Here is a 25,281-nt window from a genome sequence, read left to right as displayed (position 1 = left end):
GAGACACAGTCATTGAACAACTAATCAAAGATGTTCATACAACTCTACTTAATAAAATAAGTGGGATAACAAATAACATAAAGGAGTTCAGGAAGATAGTAGAAGAGCACAAAGGGAAATTTGCAAGAATAAATAGAAAAATAGCAGAAATCACAGAGATTAAAGACTCTGTTGACCAAATAATAAACATACTAGAGGTACAAAACACCGGACTTGAAGAAACAGAAGAAAGAATAAACTTTTAGAGGTGAAGACAATTGACTTCAAAGACTCAAAACAGCAAATGGCAAAAAAGGTGGAAAATGTTGAGCAGGAACTCAGGGAAATGATAGATAAAACAAAGCATGCAAATATAAGAATCACTGGTGTCCCAGAAGGAGAAGAGAAGAGTAAAGGGCTAGGAAGAGTAGTTGAGAATATAATGGGGGAAAACTTCCCAACTTTCATAAATAACATAAATATGCAAGTCAAAGAAGCCCAAAGAACTCCAAACACAATAAATCCAAATGGGCCTTCCCCAAGGCACATACTAATCAGCCTGTCAAATGTTGAAGAGAAGCACAAAACCCTGTAAGTGATAAAAGCAAAACCATCTGCTACCTACAAAGGGAAATCAAATAAGATTGAGTTCAGACTACTCAATTAGCACCCCAGAGGTGAGAAGGCAGTTGTATGATATACTCAAGATCCTGAAAGAGAAGGACTCCAAGCCAAGAATTCTGTACCCAGCCAAACTGTCCTTCAAAATTGAGGGAGAGATTAAAGTTTTCACAGACAAAGAAGTCCTGAAAGAATTTTTCAACAAAAGACCATCCCTACAAGAAATACTAAAAGGAGTTCTGCTGGCTACAAAATAAAAAAAAAAGAAAGACAGAAGAGGGAGGTCTGGAGGAGGGCACAGGATTGAAGAGTACCACCAAATGTAATTTAAATAATACAAAGAGAAAGAGGAGATATATAGATCTGACAAATAAACCAAAAAGATAAGATGGCGGAATCAAGAAACGTCTTTTCAGTAATAACTTTGAAAGTTAACGGACTTAATTTTTCAATTAAAAGATATAGATTGGAAGAATGGATTAAGAAACATAATCCAGCTATACGATTCTTACAAGAGACTCATCTTGGAAACAAGGATACAAATAGTTTGAAAGTGAAAGGATGGAAAAAGGTTTTCCATGCAAGTTGTAACCAAAAAAAAGCTATACTAATATCAGACAAAATAGACTTTAAATGTAAATACATCATAAGAGACAAAGAAGGACACTACATATTAATTAAAGGGTCAATTCACCAAGAAGATATAGCAATCATAAATGTTTATGTTCCCAATCAAGGAGCTCCAAAGTACATGAGACAGACATTGGCAAAACTGAAGGGAGCAATAGATGTTTCAACAATAATAGTAGGAGACTTCAATACACCACTCTCCTCTATAGATAGAACCACAAGACAGAAGATCAATGGGGAAATAGAGAAGTTACATAGCTTGATAAATGAATTAGACCTAATAGACATATATAGTTCATTGCACCTCAAAACACAAGGTTATACATTCTTGTCTAGTGCTCAGGGAACATTCTCCAGGATAGATTGTATTCTGGGGCAAAAAAACAGGTCTTTATAAATTTAAAAATATTGAAATTATTCAAAGCACTTTCTCTGATCACAATGGGATGAAGCTGTATCTCTATAACCACCAAAGAATGAGAGCATTCACAAATATATGGAGATTAAATAACACACTCTTAAACAACCAGTGGGTCAAAGAAGAAATTGTTAGAAAAATCGGTAGCTATCTGGAGATGAATGAAAATGAGAATACAACTTACCAGAACTTATGGGATGCAGCAAAGGCTGTGCTGAGTGGGAAATATATTGCCCTAAATGCCTATATTAAAATACAAGAAAGAGCAAAAATCCAGGACTTAACAGAAAACCTGGAGGAACTTGAGAAAGAACAGCAAACTAATCCCAAGGCAAATAACAGAAGAGAAATAACAAAGATTTAAGCAGAGAAAAGTTAATGGGAGAACAAAAGAACAATAGAAAGAATCAATAAAACTAAAAGTTGGTTTTTTGAGAAAATCAGTAAAATTGATAGGCCACTAGCAAGACTGACAAAGAAAAAAAAGAGAGAGGATGCAAAGAAACAAAATCAGAAATGAGAAGGAATGCATTACCACAGACTCTGAAGGAATAAAAGAAATCATAAGAGGATACTATGAACAATTATACACCAACAAACTAGACAACTTAGATGAAATGGATGGATTCCTGGAGACACACAAACAACCTACAGTGACTTAGGCACAAATAGAAGATCTCAACAAATCAATTGCAAATAAAGAAATTCAATCAGTCATCAAAAATCATCCTACAAAGAAAAGTCCAGGGTGAGATGGCTTCGCAGGGGAATTTTATCAAACACTCAAAAAAGGACTAACACCAATCCTGCTCAAACTTTTCCAAAAAATTGAGGAAAAAGGAAATCTACCTAACTCATTTTATGAAGCTAATATCATTTTAACACCAAAACCAGATAAAGATGCTATAAGAAAGGAAAACTACAGGCCAAGCTCCATAATGGATATAGATGCAAAAATTCTCGATAAAATATTAGCAAATCAAATCCAACAGCACATTAAAAGAATTATACACCATGACCAAGTGGGGTTATACCAGGAATGCAAGGATGGTTCAACATAAGAAAATCTTTTAACGTAATACAGCACATTAACAAATCAAAAGGGAAAAATCACATGATCATCTTGATTGATGCTGAAAAAACATTCGACAAAATACAGCATCCTTTTCTGATGAAAGCACCCCAAAAGCTAAGAATCAAAGGTTAATTACCACAATATGATGAAAGGATTATATGAAAAACCAATAGCCAGCAACGTTCTCAGTGGAGAGAGACTGAAAGCCTTCCCCCTAAGATCAGGTACAAGACAAGGATGCCCACTGTAACCACATTTATTCAATATTGTGCTAGAAGTTCTAGCTAGAGTAATCAGGGGGGACAAAGAAATAAAAGGCATCCAAATTGTAAAGGAAGAAGTAAAACTTTCATTATTTGCAGATAACATGATACTATACTTGGAAGATCCTGAGAAATCTATAGTAAAGTTACTTGAGCTAATAAATACAGCAAGGTGGCATGATATAAAATTAATCTGTAAAAATCAGTAACATTTCTGTACATAAACAATGACCTAGTTGAGGGATCAGTTAAGGAAAAAATTCTATTCAAAATAGCAACTAAAAGAATCAAATACCTAGGAATGAACTTAATTAGTGACATAAAGGACTTGTACACAGAAAACTATATAACATTGCTAAAAGAATCAAAGGAGATCTAAATAAATGGAAAGACATTCCCTGTTCATGTATAGAAAGGCTAAATATAGTTAAGATGTCAATTCTCCCCAAATTGATCTACAGATTCAACACAATATCAATCAAAATTCCAACAACCTACTTTGGATATTTGAAATGCTAACTACCAAATTCATCTGGAAGGGAAAAAGACCCCGAATAGCTAAAAGCATCCTATAAAGAAAGAACAAAGTGGGAGGATTAACACTCCCTGACTTTAAAACCAATTATAAAGCCACAATGGCCAAAACAGCATGGTACTGGCACAAAGACAGAAGCAATGACCAATGGAATCGAATTGAGAGTGCAGAAATAGACCACCAAATCTATGGTCAACTGATTTTTGACAAGGCCCCCAAATCCTCTGAATTGGGACAAAATAGTCCTTTCAATAAGTGGGTATAGAAGAACAGGATATCAATAGCCAAGAGAATGAAAGAGGACCCCTATCTTACACGCTACACAAAAATTAACTCAAAGTAGGTCAAACACCACAATATAAGAACTAGCACCATAAAGCTTCTAGAAGAAAATGTAGGGAAACATCTTCAAGACCTAGCAATAGGAGGTAGCTTCCTAAATTTTATACCCAAAGCACAAGCAACAAAAGAAAAAATAGATAAATGGGAACTCCTCAAAATCAAATGCTTCTGCACTTCAAAAGACTTTGTCAAGAAGGTGACGAGGCAACTAACTCAATGGGAGAAAATATTTGGAAATCACAAATCAGAAAAAAGTTTGCTTTCCTGTATACATAAAGAAATCACACAACTCAGCAACAAAAGGACAAACAACGCAATTACAAAATGGACTAAAGATATGAATAGACCTTTTTTCTGAATAGTGAATACCGATGGCTCAAAAGTACATGAAGAGATGCTCATTTTCACTGGTTATAAGGGAAATGCAGGTCAAGACTACGAGATACCACCTCACACCTATAAGAATGGCTGCTACTAAACAAACAGGAAACTATAAATGTTGTAGAGGATGTGAAGAAACTGGGACACTTATGTACTGCCAGTCGGATTGTATGATGTTGCAGCTATTATGGAAGATTGTTTGGCAGTTCCTTAGGAAACTAAATATCGAGTTACCCTACAACCCATCAATAGTACTACTTGATTTATACCCAGAAGACCTGAAACCGATGACACAAACAGACATTTGCACACCAATATTCACAGAAGCATTATTCACAATTGTTAAAAGATGGAAAAAACCCAAATGCCCATCAACAGATGAGTGGATCAACAAAATGTGCTATATACTATGATGGAATATTATGCAGCAGTAAGACAAAATGACATCCTGAAGCACATGACAAGATGGATGAACCTTGAGGACATAATGCTGAGAGAATTAGTCAGACACAAAAGGATAGATACTGTATGATTCCACTTTTATGATGAGCATAAAGGTATAATCAGAGGCTTATAATATAGAATATAGGGGACTTTGGTGAACTGTTACCTGATGAGGTTGAATTTCAATGTAAGGGAACAGAGAGGAATGAAGGTGATTCTCTAGTGGGTCTAGAAGTAATATTACCATATTGAAGATGAACAAGATTGAAAGGGCTTGTATAGACATGTGTCCCACTGATTCACACTAGAAATATGAATGAGTTCTCCTAAGAATTATTTCAAGGATATGATTCTTGTATAATGAGTGTTTAAGTCCAGGGTACAGGGGAAAGCTGATATCGCATGGTATGAGCTATGTTCAAAAGTAAACTATCAGCACTATCACAGCAACAGCAGAGGTAAATAATGGGGCGAAGGACAAGAGTTAAGAGGAGATTTAGATTTCCTATTTGCCAAGGATGTGTTTATTGGTTTTCTGTCTCTTGGGAATAATTAAATTATCTAAAATTGAGAATTTTGATGGACTGTGGACTTTGGGCCTTCTATTTGATGCCCGATGGTGGCTGAAGTATGCACTGATGGAGAAGTAGAATGGCAAACGATGGTGTATACTTATGAACAAAGGCTGTGCTGCTACAAAAAAGAATGATGTCATGAGGCATGCAATGATGTGAATGAACATGTGGGACATTTGGTGAGACAAAATAAGCCAGAAAAAAAAACCCAATACTGGTATGGTCACCTTTAGGCAATGCTTATAAGAAAACAGGGGCCTAGATTGTAAGCTTTTAGAGCAGATACATTAAGTCTGGAGTGGTGATTATTATTTCTGGATTTTGAGTGGCTGTTTTATATATGTAACCTGAGACTTAGAGATAAGAATGAAGCCAAACAGGTTGGAGTAAAGTAATTCATACACAGGGGTAAGGAAGACAATGTCTATATTTTAGAACCACACATACTCTTTGAGACCAATGGAAGAAAGGTTTATTCAATCTGGAACTGAAATTTTCTGTACTGCATAATCTAATTCAATCTATCTGTATAGTTCATTTGAACAACTGAAACAGGAAGCACAGAGTAAGAAAAAGGCCCTTTAATCCTGTATAGATTATTGTAATGCTTGGATATATCCTAGAGTATACTAAGCAGATAATCAAAAAATATTGGCAAAGTCCTCTGAGGGAGGGGAGAAAGAACATGGAACTATTAAACCTTACCATTAGGGAATCCCCTGATACTATGTCAAACTTTAGGGATATCCAAATCAATAGGCCATGCCCTCAATCATGGCCTACTCTTGTGAAGCTTATGTAGGTAGTGGAGAAGCTTAGACTACCTATAGACATGCTTAAGAGTTACTTCCGGAGGACCCCTGTTGTTGGTCATATGTGGCCTCAGTCTCTCTAAGCCCAACTCCGCAAGTGAAATCATTGCCCTCCCCTCTACATGGGACATGACATCAGGGGTGAAAGTCTCTCGGTGACATGGGAGATGACTAACAGGGATGAACCCAGACCTGGCACCATGGGGTCAACAATTACATCCTGACCAAAAGGGAAAAAAATAAGTGTAATTAATAAAATATCAGTGGCAGAGAAAGTTCAAATAGATTTGAGATGCTACTCTGAAGGTTGCTCTTATGCAAGCTTCAGGTAAACCTTGCTACCTATCATAACCTGCCAACCCCCAACAAGGAACCATTCCAGCCAATCCTAAAGAACACTAGGGCAATATATAAGATCCCAGAAGGGTTCTATGCACTAGATTAACTTTCCAGAAACCTGCAACCTCCAGGTGGGTCCCTTGTCCAGATAAGTCCTGAAACCTAGCCCAGCCTCTCAGAATATCAGATAGTTCCATCTCCATATCCCATATTAGTGACAGACCCTTCCAATATCAAAAATGTAGAATTGCCATCGCTCAAGCAACCCTAAAGAGAGGTACAGAAAGGTCAAAGGTGAGGGTGGAATTGTACATAGAAGATAGGACTTAGCAAATGAATATGACTGCTGAATCATTAAATTGATATCTCTTTTAGTCTCCAGTATTTTAGAGCATCTAGAAGTAAAAACCTAAAATTGTGAAATTGTAACCCATGTCAAAGTCTGAAATATGTTCTACAACTAATTGTGGTGCTTTCCTCTAATTGGTGGTAAGATGGCTACACCAACTCCAGGGGGAACATTTAGACATGAGAACGCCCAAAAGAAAAAAAGACTGTTCTTCTTATGTATGCTCAAGAGCAGTAAATATTTCCCAGGAGCTCCTCCAGTCACCTTCTTTTCATGTTGTTTTAGTCAGAATTGGATTACATGTTCATTTCTGAACTGATCATAGACAAGTATGATTACATGACGTTAATAATCTGAGAAGATATGGATGAAATAGATGCTGGGGAGACAACCACACTGCCTTCTTCTTTGTCTTTCTATTCTTTCTTGGTGGCCACTTAATATTCTTTTCCATTAGTTTGGTTTTCCTATAGGGTAGCTGAGATCAGTTTAAGATTTTAGACTGAACCTGTTCAAGACACAGCACCAAATGAAAGTCAATGTTGTTTCATCCTCATTAATGTAAAATGCAATAGCGATCCAAACTTGGAATTACTTATTGTCACCTCTTGCTTTCCACACAATGTCCCTTCGTTTGAAGATAGTTCAGGATCAGTAGAATCAGAAAATTTGAGTTTCAGTCTTACCACTTTCATTTACAATCTGTGTGACATTGGACAAATTTATATGTATACTGTATTAGTCAGGGTTCACTAGAGAAACAGAACCAACAAGAGATATCTATAAACATGAGATTTATAAAAGTATCTCACACAACCTTGAGGATGCAAGAGGCTGTGAGGCTGGCAACTCTGATGAAGGGTCTCAACAACTCTACAGAAAAGTCTCACTGGCTGAAGAAAAAAGTGAAAATTCTGTCTTCTCCTTTAAAGTCTTCAAGTGATTGGATCAAATGTGACCGATTGGATTCTCTCATTTGTGGATAGCACACCCTTAGTTGATTGTAGATGTAATCAGTCAAAGATGCAATCAACTGACTGATGATTTAATAAACCGGCCTTCTGGTTCATCAACCAGCCATGTGGACATCCTTGCAGTAAGCACTGGTTAGGCCAGTGCTTACTTTCCAGAAAACTGGGTACCATTAGCTGGCCAAGCTGACACCTGAACCCAACCATCACATATGCCAAGCTCAATTTTGTCATTAAGAAGAAGATTGAATACCTATCGATATATTGTGATTGTTAAGTAGGATTATATAAAGCCACTTTAAATGTTTAAGGACTACAAAAAGGTAAAATTTATTGAGAATTTAAAAGCTAGTGGCTATAAGAAACATTCCACTTAATCTTCACAATGACCTTATGAGGAAAGCATTATTATTCTTGTTTTACTGATGAGGAAATTGAGACTCAGAGTGAGCTATTGCAGTAATTGGCAGAGCTGAGATTTGAATTAAATCCCTATCTGCTCATGACCTCAACTACCTCTATGAATGCTCTACGGATATAAAGGATTGTTACACTATTTCTGAATATTCCCCCATATACAGCTCCCTTACAATACCTATATTATGACCTGCAATTTATTAATGAATGACTATTTATTGAGGACCCTATATGTGCTAGTTATTAGGCAGGACACTAAGAAGGATCTAGATAATTATATGGCATCTTACTGTTCTCAGGGAGATTATAATCTAGCCAGGGAATGTACAATCATTGATAGTTCACATTTGAATATTGCAGAGTCAATAGACAATAGCTGCTGCAAAATATGTGTGTGATAGGAGAAGGAAGTCAGGATTGTTGGTACCATCAGCCCTCAAGAAGAAGGTGGAGGGCGGGCCGCGGTGGCTCAGCGGGCAAAGTGCTTGCCTGCTATGCCGGAGGACCTCGGTTCGATTCCCGGCCCCAGCCCATGTAACAAAAACGGAGAAACAGAATACAATAAAACAAGAAAATGTTTAAAAGATGTTTCCCTTTCTTCCTTCCTTCCTTCCTTCTCTCTGTCTTTCCTTTAAAAAAAAAAAAAAAAAAGAAGAAGGTGGAATTTGAATGGTCAGATAAAGTTAACACGAGTGAGGATGGGGAAAGACATTCCAAGCTGGTCAGTATGAATAAGCATAGGACATAGGCCAGTGAGCCAAAACTTGTAGGGAAAATAAATTAACCACCTGCCTGGGATTGACTTTGTGTAAAGGAACCTGAAGGGTTATGTTGATGATTGCCTAGAGTTAGCCAAACTGTGAAGTTAGGTATACAGTCCCTCACACTGTTAAGTCTGTCTAAGACTTTTGACCTCAACTGCCAGGAGTTGGGGTCCAACGACAGAGTTAGAGAGAAGAAGATCACTCTCACTTCTGACACCAACTGCAATTTCAGAGTTTTCGCAGAACTATTCTCAGGTTTAATGATTCATTAGAAAGACCCATAGAACTCAGAAAAACCTATTATACCCACAGTTGCAGTTTATCGTAGGGAAAAGATACAGAAAACCAAGCAAAAGAAGAGACACATAGGGCAGAGTCTAGGATGTCTCCCAGTATGAAGTTTCATTGTCCTCAGTACAAATTATCCTCCCAAGACCAATCTGTGACATTATGCAAAAACATATTCCCAACCATGGTAGCACGCCCGAGCATGCTGGGACTTCATTACATAACCATGATTGATTTATTAATTCCCAGTATAATTGAATTCAGTTAGCAAATCTGTCCTCACTCCCCAGATGTAGAGCTGATATTGTGTGGTGCAAGGTACCCATCATGATGCACTCTGTTCTAGTTTGCTAGCTGCTGGAATGCAACACACCAGAGATGGATTGGCTTTTAATAAAAGGGGGTTTATTTTGTTAGTTCTTCAGAGGAAAGGCAGCGAATTTTCCACTGAGGTTCTTTTATGTGGAAGGCACAGGATGGTCTCTGCTGGTCTTCTCTCCAGGCCCCTGGGTTCCAACAACTTTCCCCAGGGTGACTTTTTTCTACATCTCCAAAGGCCTGGGCTGAGCTGCAAGTGCTGAGATGAGGAATGCTGAGCTGCTTAGGCTGTGCTACATTGCAGTCTCTCATTTAAGCACCAGCCAATCAAGTCAAACATCACTCATTGCAGCAGACACGCCTCCTAGCCAACTGCAGATGTAATTAGCAACAGATGAGGTTCATGTACCATTGGCTTATGTCCGCAGCAACAAAACTAGGTATGCTCACCTGGCCAAGTTGACAACTGAATCTAACTAACACACACTCTGAGTCAACTTCTTAGACTCATTTTTCAAGTGTGGTCTGATTAGCCCATCAGGAATATCAAAGACACTCATCACTTGGAAAATTCCAAGTGTTTAGACATTACCTCTCAGGAGCATGGGTGGAAGGGAGTGTGGGGGAGTTAGTGAGGGGTGAAGGCCGGACCTCTTTTTGGACAAGGCCAAATTTTAGTTTACACAATAAATAAGTACTACAATAATCCTTCACACTGGGGGAAAGTATTTTGTCAAGCTGTGGGAGTTGGGCATGGTGGAAAGAGCCTAGATCAGATAATGAGTAAGAATTTTTCTGTCAGCAAAATGGCAGAGTAAGATTTTATTGTGTTCACATTTGATTAGAGTGTTTCTCCCACCTTGTTCTATGCCCAAAAGAGTCTCTTTATACCCACCTATCTTAATATATGGGAAAATATTTGATCCTTCTTGAAAAGCTAAAATTTAGGATTAAAAAACAGCAACAATAAAACAATCTTACTGTTGTCCAAGGACTGTCTCTCCTTCAATGAAAGTCCGTAAGACCTTCCCTCTACCCCACACTCTCTCTCACTCCTTTCTTAATCTGTGCAGGGATTAATCTCGGTGCTACTGGATAGTTTTTGATTAAATGGAAAATCTGTGACAACTTGAAGTGCTTGTACTCTTTGGGAAACTTAAAATCACATTAAAAACAATAAGAACAATAATGACCAAGGACAGGAAACATTGAATCCCACCTTACGCTTTGCCTCAGTAGTCCCATATTTTCAACCCAACTTATTAGAGTTGAGGGTTCAAGTAAGTTTAAAAAAAAAGAAGAAGAATTGAAATATACAATTGTGAGAGTTAAAATAAAACTATTTTAGGTTTCCCTCTTTTTAAATTTTAACAACTTTGTTGAGCTGAAATTTCACATACAATAAACAGCATATAATAACAATGCTCCATTGCATGAATTTGACATTGAATACATCCATGAAACTAAAACCACAATCAAGATGCTGAATGTTTCCATAGCAGCTCCAATTTCCTTGTGTCCCCTTTGCAATCCATCCTTCTTTACATACATTCTCATCCCCAGGCAATCATGTAAATGAAATCACATAGTATATACCTTTTCCATCTAGTTTCTTTCACTTGGCCTAATGATTTTTAGATCGTTCAATTTGCTGCATGCATCAACAATTTGTTCCTTTTTACTGGTGAATATTGTTCCACTGTATTGTTCTATCACCATTTGTTTATCCATCCATCCGTTGCTGGGCAATTAGGTTGTTTCCAGTTTCTGACTATTACATACAAAGCTGCTGTGAAGATTTGTGTATAAGTTACTCTATGGGCATGTATTCAGTTCTTTTGAGTAAGTATCTATGAATGAAATTTCTGGACCATATAGGAGATGTATGCTTAACATTTTAAGTAAATTGTCACACTGTTTTGTAGAGTGGGTTCACCATTTTACATTCCTACCACCAGAAGTTCCTCCACATCCTTGAAAACATTTGACATGGTCAGAATTCTTCACTTTAACCATTTTTAAATGTGTAAATTAGTTGCAACTTTAATTTGCATTCCTTGATCAATAATTCTATTGAGCATCTTTTCTGCATATATTTTCCATTCATCTACCTTCATTGGTGAAATGTTTGGCCAAATTTTTCACATTGTTTTTTGTTGAATTGTTTGTTTTATTATTGAGTTGTAAAACTAGTTTTTCCATCCTGAAAAAAAGTCTCTTCCCTGATACTTGTTTTGCACATATTTGTTCTTATTCTTACGTTGCTCTTCTGTTTTGTTGATGGAGACCTTAAGAAACACAAAAGAGGGCAGGCCACGGTGGCTCAGCAGGTAAGAGTGCTTGCCTGCCGGAGGACCCGGGTTTGATTGCCGGTACCTGCCCATGTAAAAAAAAAAAAAAAAAAACACAGATTCAGGAAACACAAAAGTTTTTAATACTGATAAAATCTAAATTATCCATATCCTCTTTTTTTGTCCAAAATAAGAAATCATTACTTAGCCCAAGACTACAGTCTTGCTTCTATGTTTTCTTTTAGAATATTTTATAATTTTAGGAATTATTTTTAGGCTTCTGTTCCATTTCAAGTTAATTTTTGTGTAGGTGTAGGGTAAATGTTGATATTCATTCCCCCTTTCCCCCACACACAGATATCCAGTTGTTTCCACATCATTTATAAAAATAACTTTTCTTTCCATCATGGAATTATCTGGACAACTTTACTGACAATCAATTAACCATGTAAGTGTGGCAAGTTTTGGACTATTTATTCAGTCCCATTGATCTATATGTAGATCCTTTATCTAATAACAATCTATCTGGAATACTGTGGCTCTAAAATAAATCTTGAAATCAGGTACTATTAGTCCTCTAACCTTGTTCTTTAAAAAAAAAATTGACTGCTTTAAATTATTTGCATTTTCATATACATTTTTTAATTGGCTTGCCAATTCCTACATTGTTGATTAGGGATCCTGTTAAGTAAATTGCCACTTTTAACAATCCATCAATGATGTTCAATCCAAGTCATTTTCCAAACCATGAACATGGTATAAATTTGATCTGTAATTTCACTCTGCAATGTTTTAGAATATTCTTTGTAGTCATTTTATTCAACTTTGCTGAAATTTATCCCAGTGTATTTTAGTTTGATACTATTGTAAATGGAATTATTACTTTCTAATTTCATTTTCCAATTGTTTGCTGCTATATAAAAACACAGTTGACTTTTGTCTCTCTTTCCAATATAAGTGCCATAGCCAAGTAGAATGACTTTGCAACCAGAAGTCCACCCGGGTACACACTCACACATCCAGTCTGTGGATAAGGTGGATTTTGACGGACCTGAGTACATTTTTGATAGAGAGATGTTCTAACTTTTCAACCAAATCTGTTTGTCTCAAATTCGTTGAACTCATTTAAACCATAGCAAGTGAAAATAGTAAAAGCTAACCTACCGGGGCTATTATAACTGCTTTATGTAACAAATTTTTTTCCCCCAACAACTTTTTGTGTTAGATACAAATTGTATTGTGTTATAATCCCCATTTTACAGGTGCTGAAACTACCCTCATCAAACTAGTTCACTTCAGAGGTCAAACCCTTAACCAGTTTCATACAAAACCTCTTGAAAAGCTTGTGACGATTTACTCTTCATTGAAACTACCAAGCTCCCCATTTCAGGACAATCTTTCAAGAGTTCATTCTTGTAGGGTACTCTTCAAGAAGGAAAAAAAAATCTAGGAACCTGAGTTTTGTAAAAGATGCTGGGCTAACACTTGATGGAAAAGTGTAATGGAGGAGGGGCTAGAGGAAAACGACATCAGCTTCACTAGAGGTCAAACGGAAAAGACAGGTGCCCAGGGTTTTATTCTCACTATTCTGGGAAAAACTAATCAGTATTAATGTCATTTTGTGGTCAAGAAAATTGAGATACCCTCCCCACAAAGGGTAAGTAAGTTGTCCAAAATCTTCCAGCCAAACAGTGTTTTTAGCAGCAAGAATTCAAACTGAGTACAGTTTGATTCCAAAGTACAGCCTCTTTCCACAGCACATTGCTCCTTCCAAGGGCTTTAACCCCAATTTCCACCCCCACCCTTCCCAAGGATTTTCTCTGAAAGCAAACCGAAAACAGTGAAAGAAAGTATCAGTAGGGAAAGTAAAGATCTTCCATAGAAATGCAAAACTCATTGAACAATGGAGCTTGGGGACATGCCCCAGTGACTTTGGCCTGGATGCAAGGAAACGATAATACTGTTCCCAGGGTTGATAAAGAGGGAGCCAAGGTTCCCTTTTCCCTAAATGTTTGAAGGTGATTGAGTCTTTTGATAAAGTAATGGAAGAAATATCTGCTTAGGTCTAAGAGATACCAAGTTTTCAGAGCTTAAAAAAAACAAACAAACTACTTCACAAAGTATTAAAGAGATCCTCCAGGTCTTTTGTAAGATTTTCTTTCCAATTCAACAAGTTAGGTAGGGAAAGGGAAATTCAGGGCTCTCCATCCCCCAAAGTCTGATCACTATCTCTTAATTTGCATTGAAAGTTAAGCTTTCCTGAACCTTAGTATTTTAAATCTATTCATATTGTTCAAAAGGAAATACTTTGCCGGCAAGTACATTTCCAACATTCTGTAATGCCTGCCAGAGGAATTTGGGATCCTTTTCCCATCCAAGGATTCAAAGTGGGCAGACCAAATTTCTTTGAGTGACGCTGATCCCACACATAAGGGAGATTCAACTTACTCCTTGGCTATCAAAAGAATTTTTCTATCTATCTAACAGAGAGTGGTTCTAAGTTAGAATCAAAGACGCTGCTTGCATTCCCTCTTCGTGTCTCCTTAGCATTATTACTAGGAAGTAGATGGACTTTGGCAGCAGAGCAGTTGTTAAAAAAAAAAAAAAATGACAGAAAATACCATCCAGAATTTAACTGATTTAATTACTAGCCTTCTTCTCGGCTGTTATAGTTCTAAGTATAAACTTTACTAAATTGATTTTGTTGAGACCTTTAAGGTACTAATTTAGGAAAGCAAGGAAAAATGAGCTCATGCTTCTTTATTTTTTTATCATAAGATTATGGTGGCTAGTTTTTGGTCCACTTTGCTTTGTGTTCATGTAACCAAGAAATTATGATGTAAGGGATGATTACGCTTGTTGGATCATAATATAAATGTTCCTTTTTGCTTTTGGTATATTGAAGTAGACAGAGGGAAACACCTGAAATCTTTGAACTGTAATCCAGCCCCCCTGATCTCTGATAATCATTGTATAGACTTTATTTTATATCCTTGTGATGGTTAAAAACCTTGTGATTGACTCTCACTCATACCATTTTATTTGATTTTTCAACATTGAAGACTTGTGATCACTAATATTTATTAAAGAAGGGCCTTGGGTCAGGCCAGAACTAACCCACCCCAAGTCCAAAGTTATCTTGATAACCAAAGCTGGATCTAACCAAAATAGGCCCACCTGACATGTGCAGTAGCTTAGACTTTAACCTATACATGATGTATACCTCATTATAATACTAAAAATCATACCCATCATCATATTAAGGTTGCTATTTTCTTACATACGTTCTGGGACTCAGCATGTAATTGATCTGTGCATCCACAATAATTACAATCACCTCTAATTACATATCTGGAACCATTGTGCTCATTATCCAAAAACTTGCCCATATTTTGATACTATAAAACCATCAGAACTACTACAGTTCAGAAAGACAGATTTTTGGACTGATAGGCCATCTGATCTCCTGCTTTGCATCAAGCAATAATCTTTTCTCTCCCTCTGAAACCCCGGTGTCTCAGGAATTGGTCATTGAGCCCATTGGGCAAGAATCCACTGCCTTTTACCAGTAACATCCATGTAATCCAGTTAAAAAAATTAGCATAATATTTGGTTTCATCATAAACTCATGAAGTTGACATTAATTCAACAGCTAGGAAAGAGAGAGGGAAACCATTTTTAAATATCTGGGGGAGTCTACGTGCTATTCCACTCTAGCAGTTTATGTAGTCCCTGGTATTCCTCATTCTTGAGGAGAATTAAACTGTGCTTAAATACACATATTTTTCATACACATTGTCCAAAAAAAATCACAACCAACTAGTTTATATGCGTGCACAAAGATATGTGTGCTCTGCTTTAGGCAAAGCAATTTTCAAAGTAAACATTTACTTTAACTCATTTTTACTTATGGCTAACTTTTTAAACCCTCAAACCAAAAGCTTTTTAAGACATATTATCCAAATCAGAAATATTTAAAGAAAGACAAAACAACAGAAAATCTTGTCAGTTAACATGACTTAAAAAAAAAAATCCCCAAGTGCTGGGATGCTAGACTTAATTGGTTGGTCATTTAGTTTAAAAATAAAGATATTATAGGTAGAAAGAAATAATTAAGGAAGGAAAGAAAGAAGGAAAGAAACTTCATCACTAACTTTTAAGAAACATGTATTCAAATTCACAAGAGTATGCAAGTTTTTGATGTACATGTAAAAGTGATTTAGTAAAGTACATTATTTTAACGTGTTTTCAATTGAATTTCTTCCAGTAGCTAGAAAGTAACCCACTCCATCACGAGTTCATAGTATCTATGCTAATATTGGTTAACAATAGTAAAAAGAGCAGAGTATTAGATTCTTTTTTTTTTCCTTGCTACGATAGCAAAAGTCAGAGTCAAAGAGTGAGAGAGATCAAATAATAAGACAGTGGAGGAGCAATTTGACCTAAGAATTTACTATTCTGTTTCAGCTAATATATTTTTCTTTGACTTAACTGTAGGTTCCTTGGGAGAAGGGACTGACTGGTTTCACTACTTCCTATATTCCCCATTGTACCAAGGAACAGTGCTTTGTTGCAATATATACCAAAATGCAAAATAAGTGTTGTTTTTTTTCCCCCAAAATGATACTTCATGCAAGGAAGTCACCTTATATTTGAATGTTCAAGGCTTTCATGTTACAAGTATTTTCTCAATGTATTTTGAAAAATAGAACATCGTTTATGTGGTTTTCACCCTAGCTGCACATTAGAATCCCAAGAAACGTCTTAAAATGTCACTGCATAGGACTGTTTCCCAGAGATTCTGTTCTAATTTGGTCTAGGATGGGGCCTGGGTACTGGAAGAAACTTAAGTGTCCCGAGTGATTCGTATGTGCAGCCAAGTGGAAAACTACTGCATGACCTCAATATTGGTTTTGAACACCTATAGAGGTCACAATATACAATCTGTAATTAAGGAGGCAAGAAAATTTAACATAGCTCTAGTGATAATTCCTCTAGGTATGGCTTTAAGATTCTAAGTATTGGATGTCATTATAAAGAGCCATTTAAAGATGGTTTTTAAAAGTACAGTAAGATGTTTACTTGTAGAGATCAGATGTATAAACAGGTAAGATAACGCAATAACTTCTGACACTAGTTGCAAAGCAATTCTGACTCCAACTATCCCAAATTAGGTCAGACTTCACAGGTTAGGGGCACCCTATAAGAGTGCTCATAGACACAAGTCCCCCAGGGCACCTGCACCTCTGATCAATTAGTTACAAATTCTAGGGGTTCCCACTACCTCCTCAGGTTTGATAATTCTCTAGAAAGGCTCACAAAACTCAGGAAAGTGCTTTTTTTTAAATTACAATTTTATTATAGCAGAAGAATATGAATAAAAAGAAGCCAAAAGAAGAGACACGTAAGGCAATGTCTGGGGCAGTCCCATCTGAAGCTTCCATGCTCTCTCCCCATGAGGGTCCCCATGCTGGACCCTCCAAAACATGGATGTATATAATCAATCTGGGAAGAACACCCACATCTGGGATGTCCAGAATTTTTATGAGGTTTCATTATGTATGTACAGCTGGTTGAATCAATACCCACGTATTTTGAGCTTGGTCTCCAGCTTCCCTTCCCTCCTCAAAGGTAGACGGTCCTATAACATGGCTCAAAACTCCAATGCCCTAATCACATGGTTGGTATTTCTTGTGTACCCTCGTACTTCCAACCTAAAACTATAGGTGTGGCTGGTCTCACGCTGAATCATCTCCTATCTGTGGTGGTCTGGACACCTACCTTGAATAACAAAAGACACTCCCATCATGGGAAACTCCAAAGATTTGTAGGGCACTCTCAGGAACCAGGACAAAGACCCCACCCCCCACCCCCCACCCCCGCCGCAAGCTCCTTATGGCTTAGCCCTCCTTTTTAGCACCTCAGGATATTAGCATAGCTCTGAGAACCTTTATATTTATATATGTGAAATAGGATATTGAGTTATCCATAGGTATTTTTAAGTTACTTAATATGATTTCTCAAGGCAATTACTTGACCAGAACGCAAAATTATCAAATATTTTAACTTCCCATGTTCTGAAATACTTATTTCAAATAAATGTTTTATGCTACAAGATATTTTTGTTTAGTATGACTTTAGTGATTCATTAGTAAAAAGTTCTAGAAAGCCAAAGACATTAGGCATTTAGTTTGTCAATTGTATATTGAATCAATAAATGGAGATCCTTCTTTTCATCCATCAATATTAAGATTTTTTTTACATTATTCCATTATCTCAGTGACAAGTGGCTGTCTGAGTATTCTGAAAATAAATTTGTTAATGTGGCAGGAGCTTGAAGCGAACCCATCCAGCCTGTTTACACCTTGTATTTCACTTGCCTTATAAAGGATTAGAAAGTCACCTAATAGTACTGGCAAACACTTATGTATCATTGCTAGTGCCAGGCACTATTCTAAGTCTGTTAATATGTTAACTCGTTCAGGAACCCATTAACAATGAGGTTCATCTTTATTTATAAATTCAAAAGAAAATGTTTTTAGGCATAGCTGATTATACCCAATTGACTTCCAGGAAATATGTATCAGAAAAGTAAATCACTAATTGCATTTTAAATATTCAGAAGTGATTTGCTGAACAAAAGTAGCTTCAAAGATGTTATTCATAACAATGCTAAACCTTTTGATGAATTCAAGGATGACTCTGCATCCTAATCTTTGATCTCTTATTTTCAAATTTCTCCTTCTTTTTTTACCACCCCCCTACAATGATTAATCTTCAATAATGGAGGCCAAAGCTATCTCTCGCACCCATTGCTTTGGCTGTACAACCCACTTTCTGTAATCTCAATGGCGTTTAGGACCAACCTCTTACCAGTCATTTCTCAGCTTTTAAAAAGCCTACCTTGCCCACCTCAGTAAGCTTTCGTTATCTCCCATCCCCTTTCTTATTCTCCAGTTCTCTCAAATTCAATTATCGATTGTACTTTCTTCCAAACCTTCTACCCGGTTGTCATAACTTTCCTCCAGACTGCCCATTTAGGCTGGTTTTATAACTACCTCCCTTTAATAAAAAGACAGATGATAATCTTCCTTAATAGAAAAGCTATGGTGGTTTCCTTAGCAGAAAAGCTATGGTGGTTTCCTTAGCCTCTTCCTCATTTGAGAAATTAAATACAACTGGCTTTATTACTGGGCCTTGTACTTTACCACCTCCGTATGTGAAGGAGTTCTTTGAATCAGCTCTCTTTAGAAGTAGCTATAATGAAAACATCCCACCATCTACTACGAAGGAGCTGTATAGTAGAACAGAAAAAAACAAAAAAGAAAACCACCAGGTCAAAGAACAGGGAAACCCAGGATCAAGTTTTGTTTCTATTTCTTGCCACAGAAATTTGGGGAAATTTCAACTTTACCAGTTGATTTTCTCATCTGTAAAATTGGTTAACAACATCAAGTATTATTAAGAGATCATAGACTGCCAGGTAGCGCTGGGGCTCTGGACTCAGACAGAACCAGGTCCTAGCCAGCTCCTCTACCTGCTGTCAATATAATCTCAAGGAATTTCCTTGAGGGGGCCAATTCTTTCTGTAATAGAATTAATCCCCTGACTACAGTCACACTAGACCTAGGGTGAACCAGTATGATAATAACTTCCCAACCATGGCAATTGGTTCTCTGGTGGGTGTGACACCCAAGCCAGAATAATGAGTGAGAGTAGATAGGATAGCTGTTAAGGGGATGGGATATTTCATCTCACAGCCCTAACTGCAAAGCCAGTATAAACATCTCCTAACTATTGGACCTTGGGCAGGTCCCCTGACCACTCTATGCCTGCTTTTCTCCTCTGTTAAATAGCAAGGGTAATGATCATTAGCACAATGAAATAAACTGATATTTGTTATATTATCATTCTGTGTCCTTACCAGCATTGTCAAGTTGGAGATAGCAGCGGAAAAAATCCTCTCTTTTCCCTCAGTTTAGAGAACTATTAAGATGTGATTCGAGAGATGCCAGCAGCCAGTAAGCAACCACACCCAGAAAGAGCAGGAACAGGAGATCAAGAGAGGGTTCTGGCAGTGCCAGTCCTTCATTCTCGTCCATCCTTAAGCTTCTCTTGCTTTAAATCTGTGAGCTATTATGGTGTCTGCCAATAACTCTCTTTTTCCCACTTCAGCTAATGCTATTTGAATTTCTGAGATTTATACATAGCTTAACTTCTCTCAGCCTGTTTCCTCATCAATAAATTATTGTCAGTAGCAGTGGTTACTTCATAGGTTTATTGTGAGATAAAATATAAAGTTCTTGCACAATGCCTGTTACATAATAAGCAATCTTAAATAATAGTTATTATTCAATTTAGTCTTACCCAGGGTAATTTAGAGAACCAAATATAAATATCTATATAAATATTGGAAAGAAATAAAACCTAAAATGCTATATAAATGGAAGTTTGTTTTACAATGGCAAAGGTTAATTTTTGATAACCTTTTATGAGGAACTTGACTTTAGGTATGAACACTGCTTTTTGACAAGTGTTTTCTGGATTCTTCCCGAGGCTCATTTAGTGATATATGTTGTCTAGACAAAAGTTTTCTTTGCCTATTTGTTGAGGAGAAAAAATATGTTTATACTATGCATATAATCAGTTCATGACATTGGCCCCTATGCTTTCAGTCCCAAAGTCAACAAGGGGTTGAGATTCTGAGTATAACACTTTCTCGCTCAGTGAGCAGGTTTCTTGATGACTCTGAGCATTGGTTTTTCATCTAGGTCCACATATTTATTCTGTTTTCCTTATAGGCATTAAGTAGGAAGTTCAAAAATGGACTACAATCACCATTCCAAGAAACATTACCCTATTGGTATGCAACCCCTCCTCCCTTTCACTAGAAAGTGTCCAGGGAATATAAGTTTAGGATTATTGAGCAAGGTATTTGGAGTGTATGTGTGTGTGTGGTGGGGGGCAGGGGGTGGGGAGAGAGGAATCATTGTGAATAGAAAGAATTCACCGAGTGGAAAAATGAACGAACAATTCTATCTCATTTTTTGGATTGAAATATAATGAAAGATGGCAGTAATAATCTTTTTTTTAATTATTGAACTTGCACTTTCTCAGCAATTCCTTGATGTCATTTGAATAGCTACCATCTAAGTGTGCAACTCAGGGATTGTCAAAATGAAAAGTTATTTTGAGAACGAAAAGTTGCTAGCATTTTCTGAAGCAAACACTGTCTGGAAGAGAGCTAATGCCATTATGTATGTGCTGAATTTCAAAAGATTAGTGTGAACATGAGTTCCAAAAATATACATTTTTTTCCCCTCTCAGGTAATTTATTACATAGCCTGCCCTTCACTATCATCTTGCTTTTTTTTAATTTAAAAATATTTTGGATGGTGCCACAATGGCTCAGAGGCAGAATTTCCACCTGCCATGCCGGAGGTCCGGGTTCGATTCCCGGTGCCTGCCCATGCAGAAAAAAATAATATATGAGTTTTTAACTCATTTGAATTAAACATAATGTCAACAGGGAAGTTGAAGTCAGGACATTCTTCTTTTTTTTAAAAGTTGGAATTATAAAACTTACTTGACTTTATAAATAAAAAACTAGTTGTGGATAACTGAAGAAAATAGAAAATAAAAATTTTTATTAGTCTTTATTCTCAGAAAAGAGTTCATTTCACACAGCATAATAAATTATTTGAAATACTTGCATTAGGGCTTTATGTTGTGGAAATGTTATTAAGATTCTGAAAGTGTATAGCACCTTTCTTGGTGATATGCGTATACGTTTCATGTTTTTTTTTCCTATCTGACTTCGTAATGCTAATTTTTTCTATTAGTAAGTAATATCTTCGCTTTTTTTATCCTTTCTGTTCTCCTATGTATTTGTTGATATAAAATATTTTTAAATTACCGTTTCTTCCCATGAATATCTTAGTTTAAAATCCTCAAAATAAGGAAGCATTATCTTTAAACCATTTATTTAATTTTGAGTGAGGTTACTGTAAATCTCAAGCAGAAACATAAGCTATTGGTGCAATTTTAAGTTTGCAATTATAGCACTGAAAGAGATAATACGTATTTAAAGCATGGTAAAATATCAATTTATTAGAAGAGAAAATTTTACAAAGGCCACAACGTTATCCACAAAGAACAAAAGTTAGAATAAATAGCGTAGCAAAGGCTGGGAGAACCTATAGAGATACAATTAAATGATACCAGAGAATATATCACAAAATATAAGGACCTCCTCTCCAAAACTTTTTTACTCTACTAGTCTTCTAAATCATGTGTCTGAAATGAACTCAGTTGCTCACCTTTCAATGTGTTTTGGGAAAAGTGAAACCAACAAGACAATTTTTGAAAAAATGAAAACTTAGGAAACCTTATCTTTTCAGATCCTTAACATTATGAATAGGTAAGGAATAAGCAACTTAATTAAAGCTCTTTATGGCAATTAAATATGGAATTAGCCCACACCCAACATCCTATACTCTAGAACCTTAAAAATCCCATCAGTAAAAACGAACAAGATCTGGAAAACCTAAGTAAATGTGAGTATAATGGAAAGAAAAGTAACTGTTATTTAAGAGGTAATGTTTCTGAGAGGTGGTGTTCTAGTAAATAGAAGCTGATTTTGCAGAGTACCTGAATGGATTTTGATAAGCAATGGTCAGATCGTTTAGCTGCCACACATAGTAAGATGAATTTGAGGGTAAGATGCAAGCACGTTCAGAGAAAAGAAAAAGAGGAGAGACCAACAAACTAGCTCACATGAGTGTTAATCAGAGTGAATTGGCACAGGAATAGTCCCAGTCATGCAGAAAGCAGAAGGAAGGGGGAGTTGTTGTTTGGTAGTACAGTGTTTATAAGTTTTGGGAATTTTGAAAATAAAATTTTTTAAAGGGGGAGAACCAGCCTTTTCTGGTTCATAGGCCCCTCTGAGAATCTGATGAAGCTGCAGTTCCTCTTGTTTACCGTGTCTAGCTCTCCAGAATAGAAACTCTTGCCTTATATTTTCTCAATTCCCAATACTCTGGAAAGAAAGAAGCATTTCCTGAGAACCACCAAGTGTCAAGCACCCTTCCATGGTTGGTCTCATTTGTGCACCACCATAATTCAGTGAGAAGCTTTCTTTGCCTTTTATAGTCCCAGAGCTGAGTCTCAGAGAGGTTGTGACTTGCTCAAGGCCACTAAGCAAGTAGCATAGTCAGGGATGTAGTGCAGGTCTAGTCAGCAGTTTGGCCCAGTTCTTTGCCAGGCCTACTCTTGCTCATGCTTTAGATGATACCTACCCAGGCAGGGGGTCTTCCTGCTGGTGTTCCCCTAACTCTCATTATCAACCAGCTCTGCAGATCCTTGCTCAGTGCCTCCTTTCCCTGCAAGGCAGCAAATGCCATGGAGATAGAAACCAAGACGGTCTTGTTCACATGGCTCACATGCACACTTGAAGGGTGCTTGGGAAGCAACCATTGAGTGAATGAATGCAATGACCAGTGGGCGTTGAGTGTTTTTTGCCAGGTTCTGGGCTGGTGTTTGGACCCTCTGCTGTAGCTTCTCAAATACTGTAATCAGAGCAGCTCATCCTCCACCCTCTGGCATCCAAGAGCTTTGTTGCTCCTATGCCTGTGTTAGGGGCCAAGCCTGGAAAACAGTTCAGTTAGCAAGGGCCCTGGGCTTGAGAGGCCAGCACTGGCATCACCAAGGGGCCAGGTGTCCCTCCACACCAAGAGAAGGGCCCCCATCCCCTTGGATGGGAGTTCATGTGTTTATTTATTCATTTCAACAGATATTTGTTGGGCATCTATATGTTCTAGGCCCTGTTCTACATACTGGGGTTACAGCAATGACCAAAATGGAGGCCAAAGAAATCCTGCCTTCACTAAATTTATATTCTATTTAGAGAAAGATAGAACATAAGTAAATGAGTAGTACATTGGGTGTGATAAGCATCAGAGCTGAGGCAGGATACAACAAAGTAAGGAGGGTAGTGAGTGAAGGAATGGGGGGTCTCATGACCAATGAGTGGTTCCAGAGGGTCTCCCCAGTGCAGCACCCTGAAGGAAGAATGCAAGCATTGGGGAAATACATGTCAAGCAGGGAAACAACAAGCTGAAACACAAAACACAACAAAGCAAAAAACCCTTCCAGTCATGAAATGTGGAATGGCCTGAAGAAACAAAAAACCTTCCATTCTATTAGAATTTCTTTGGTTTCCGTGATATAAATACCTTTCCATTCCTCCCAAGACTGCATTTAAGAGTAAAGGCACATAAACACTGTGTGTGTGTGTGTGTGTGTGTGTGTGTGTGTGCGCATGTGATTTTTTTGAAATAAAATAAATGGTCTGGTTTGACAAAGTAGGAACAATATCCCTGAGGTGGCAAGACAACTCATAAATAGACTGTGGCATTGAGAGCCTTTGGTCTTGGCTGCATGATCTTTTCCACAGCGTTGCCTTGCACATGTAGCTGGCCCTGTCCGTGAGCGTGGAAGCAGACCTTCCCCAGTCACACCTTCTGATGAGGATGCAGGCCCAGCAAGGAAACAGCGATCTCATCCAAGAGCTCGAGTCAGAAGCACACAGCTAAGCCAAGCTCAGATTCCTGACCCACAAACATTGCAATGTAAAGAAAAAAAAAGGTTTGTTATTTTAAGCAGCTGTTTCAAGGTAATATATTATGCAGCAATAGATAATAGACTGACAGAGAGTAAAAGAGAGATTTGGGTGCACTACTCTGAAATTCTCCAAATCGCAGCATATTAGTTTTCTTTGCATATTCAAAATGCTAAATCCTACCTAAAGCAGTAGTTCATGTCATTAGTCTTAAAACCCCTCTTTCAAGTTTCCAGAATGACCTTTCTCACACGATGCAACTAAGTTCTTCAAACATTTTAACTGCCACATTCCTAAATTGTTTGGAGCAGTTGGAAGGCTGAGACTAGGGCAAAGATGGACAATCAGGAGTAATAGACAGAGTTCTTGTAAAGTGCTTAGTGTGTGCCCGACATTGCTCTAAGAGCTTCACGTATTAATACGTTTAATTCTCACAACAGCCATGACAGTACACACAGTGGGATCATAGTCCTCACTGTACAGATGAGAAAACCGAGGCACAAGGAATTCAAATTAATTTGCCTAGGTTATACAAGTGAGTGGCGGAGCAAGGATCCGTGCTCAGGCTGACCATCTTCAGGCTCGTAATCACTGTATCATTCAACCTCATGCCCTTTTTAACAATTATTTCCATCCCTTCCCAGTGTGAAGATGAAAAAGGTAGGGACCACTTTCAATGAGGTCATTGGTTAGAAGGAGGAGCTATTGGAATCAATCTCCTTGCATTTCCTACCTCTATTGCCTTTAAACCTTGGAAAAGGAGCAGCAAGGAGCTCAATAGAGGCAATCAGTGTCATTTCAGTAACAGAGAGTCACATAGAAAGATGTCCTACTGACATATCAATGAGGG

This window comes from Tamandua tetradactyla, chromosome 3 (assembly GCF_023851605.1).
Source record: "Tamandua tetradactyla isolate mTamTet1 chromosome 3, mTamTet1.pri, whole genome shotgun sequence".
Classification (NCBI taxonomy): domain Eukaryota; kingdom Metazoa; phylum Chordata; class Mammalia; order Pilosa; family Myrmecophagidae; genus Tamandua; species Tamandua tetradactyla.
Note: the sequence above shows the minus strand (reverse complement) of the source record.